General features: G+C 48.0%; 1 non-coding gene across 1 annotated transcript; it reads right to left on the bottom strand.

Moving 5' to 3' along the window:
• Positions 1-302: 302 nt before the first annotated feature.
• Trnai-gau (transfer RNA isoleucine (anticodon GAU)) lies at positions 303-375 on the bottom strand. The gene has a single exon. It is a non-coding gene; the product is annotated as a tRNA-Ile (tRNA).
• Positions 376-3,524: the final 3,149 nt, after the last annotated feature.

Below are 3,524 nucleotides of genomic sequence, written 5' to 3' on the forward strand. Positions count from 1 at the left end.
TAAAGTACATGAGCAAAATCATGTAACTTTACTCTGATGAAGGCAAGTCCCGTTGCCGCTACGTAAGTAAACATTGTTTGTTATTGTTCTTGCTGTGTATCCGACTCTTTACTTATACTATATATATATATATATATATATATATATATATATATATATATATATATATATATATATATATATATATATGTCACAGAAACAAGGGTTGGCAGTCGAGAAAACATCGGAAAGCAAAGGGGAGGATGTGGTAGATCATTGAAACAGATTAAGAATTTGGAAAGAAAGAAAGTGAAGAAAAAATGCCCGCCAGGTGGGATCCGAACCCACGACCTCCAGAATATCGGTCTGGTGCGATAACCACTACGCTACCGGCGGGGCGATTTCCCCCTTCACTTTCTGGGCTATTTATGTTAGGTATTTTTGTTTCCTGTGCTTGGGGGTGGCAGCCAGCGCCATTCGGACTACTCGGGGTGAAGGGGCCTTCTTTTTAACCCCCGGGTCATGACTCGAGTGTCTACGACATGTCCAGAGTGGTCGACCAGCGTTGAACCCTCTTAAGAGCTCCCTATGGCACCAAGACTACCAGAACAGAGGCCCTCGCTATGCATGTAGCGAATCAGAATAGGAAATGAGGAGCTCGTTGAAAATAACACAGAAATAAGGGTTGGCAGTCGAGAAAACCTCGGAAAGCAAAGGGGAGGATGTGGTAGATCATTGAAACAGATTAAGAATTTGGAAAGAAAGAAAGAAAGTGAAGAAAAAATGCCCGCCAGGTGGGATCCGAACCCACGAAATCCAGAATACCGGTCTGGTGCGATAACCACTACGCTACCGGCGGGGCGATTTTCCCCTTCACTTTCTGGGCTATTTATGTTAGGTATTTTTGTTTCCTGAGCTTGGGGGTGGCAGCCAGCGCCATTTTGACTACTCGGGGTGAAGGGGACCTTCTTTTTAACCCCCGGGTCATGACTCGAGTGTCTACGACATGTCCTGAGTGGTCGACCAGCGTTGAACCCTCTTAAGCTCCCTATGGCACCAAGACTGCCAGAACAGAGGCCCTCGCTATGCATGTAGCGAATCAGAATAGGAAATGAGGAGCTCGTTGAAAATAACACAGAAATAAGGGTTGGCAGTCGAGAAAACCTCGGAAAGCAAAGGGGAGGATGTGGTAGATCATTGAAACAGATTAGGAATTTGGAAAGAAAGAAAGAAAGTGAAGAAAAAATGCCCGCCAGGTGGGATCCGAACCCACGACCTCCAGAATACCGGTCTGGTGCGATAACCACTACGCTACCGGCGGGGCGATTTTCCCCTTCACTTTCAGGGCTATTTATGTTAGGTATTTTTGTTTCCTGTGCTTGGGGGTGGCAGCCAGCGCCATTCGGACTACTCGGGGTGAAGGGGACCTTCTTTTTAACCCCCGGGTCATGACTCGAGTGTCTACGACATGTCCAGAGTGGTCGACCAGCGTTGAACCCTCTTAAGCTCCCTATGGCACCAAGACTGCCAGAACAGAGGCCCTCGCTATGCATGTAGCGAATCAGAATAGGAAATGAGGAGCTCGTTGAAAATAACACAGAAATAAGGGTTGGCAGTCGAGAAAACCTCGGAAAGCAAAGGGGAGGATGTGGTAGATCATTGAAACAGATTAAGAATTTGGAAAGAAAGAAAGAAAGTGAAGAAAAAATGCCCGCCAGGTGGGATCCGAACCCACGACCTCCAGAATACCGGTCTGGTGCGATAACCACTACGCTACCGGCGGGGCGATTTTCCCCTTCAATTTCTGGGCTATTTATGTTAGGTATTTTTGTTTCCTGTGCTTGGGGGTGGCAGCCAGCGCCATTCGGACTACTCGGGGTGAAGGGGACCTTCTTTTTAACCCCCGGGTCATGACTCGAGTGTCTACGACATGTCCAGAGTGGTCGACCAGCGTTGAACCCTCTTAAGCTCCCTATGGCACCAAGACTGCCAGAACAGAGGCCCTCGCTATGCATGTAGCGAATCAGAATAGGAAATGAGGAGCTCGTTGAAAATAACACAGAAATAAGGGTTGGCAGTCGAGAAAACCTCGGAAAGCAAAGGGGAGGATGTGGTAGATCATTGAAACAGATTAAGAATTTGGAAAGAAAGAAAGAAAGTGAAGAAAAAAATGCCCGCCAGGTGGGATCCGAACCCACGACCTCCAGAATACCGGTCTGGTGCGATAACCACTCGGCTACCGGCGGGGCGATTTTCCCCTTCACTTTCTGGGCTATTTATGTTAGGTATTTTTGTTTCCTGTGCTTGGGGGTGGCAGCCAGCGCCATTCGGACTACTCGGGGTGAAGGGGACCTTCTTTTTAACCCCCGGGTCATGACTCGAGTGTCTACGACATGTCCAGAGTGGTCGACCAGCGTTGAACCCTCTTAAGCTCCCTATGGCACCAAGACTGCCAGAACAGAGGCCCTCGCTATGCATGTAGCGAATCAGAATAGGAAATGAGGAGCTCGTTGAAAATAACACAGAAATAAGGGTTGGCAGTCGAGAAAACCTCGGAAAGCAAAGGGGAGGATGTGGTAGATCATTGAAACAGATTAAGAATTTGGAAAGAAAGAAAGAAAGTGAAGAAAAAATGCCCGCCAGGTGGGATCCGAACCCACGACCTCCAGAATACCGGTCTGGTGCGATAACCACTACGCTACCGGCGGGGCTATTTCTGGGCTATTTATGTTAGGTATTTTTGTTTCCTGTGCTTGGGGGTGGCAGCCAGCGCCATTCGGACTACTCGGGGTGAAGGGGACCTTCTTTTTAACCCCCGGGTCATGACTCGAGTGTCTACGACATGTCCAGAGTGGTCGACCAGCGTTGAACCCTCTTAAGCTCCCTATGGCACCAAGACTGCCAGAACAGAGGCCCTCGCTATGCATGTAGCGAATCAGAATAGGAAATGAGGAGCTCGTTGAAAATAACAGAGAAATAAGGGTTGGCAGTCGAGAAAACCTCGGTAAGCAAAGGGGAGGATGTGGTAGATCATTGAAACAGATTAAGAATTTAGAAAGAAAGAAAGAAAGTGAAGAAAAAAATGCCCGCCAGGTGGGATCCGAACCCACGACCTCCAGAATACCGGTCTGGTGCGATAACCACTACGCTACCGGCGGGGCGATTTTCCCCTTCACTTTCTGGGCTATTTATGTTAGGTATTTTTGTTTCCTGTGCTTGGGGGTGGCAGCCAGCGCCATTCGGACTACTCGGGGTGAAGGGGACCTTCTTTTTAACCCCCGGGTCATGACTCGAGTGTCTACGACATGTCCAGAGTGGTCGACCAGCTTTGCACCCTCTTAAGCTCCCTATGGCACCAAGACTGCCAGAACAGAGGCCCTCGCTATGCATGTAGCGAATCAGAATAGGAAATGAGGAGCTCGTTGAAAATAACACAGAAATAAGGGTTGGCAGTCGAGAAAACCTCGGAAAGCAAAGGGGAGGATGTGGTAGATCATTGAAACAGATTAAGAATTTGGAAAGAAAGAAAGAAAGTGAAGAAAAAA

Source organism: Haemaphysalis longicornis, unplaced genomic scaffold (genome assembly GCF_048455015.1).
Source record: "Haemaphysalis longicornis isolate Haplotype H1 unplaced genomic scaffold, Haemaphysalis longicornis Haplotype H1 scaffold_8, whole genome shotgun sequence".
Classification (NCBI taxonomy): Eukaryota; Metazoa; Arthropoda; class Arachnida; order Ixodida; family Ixodidae; genus Haemaphysalis; species Haemaphysalis longicornis.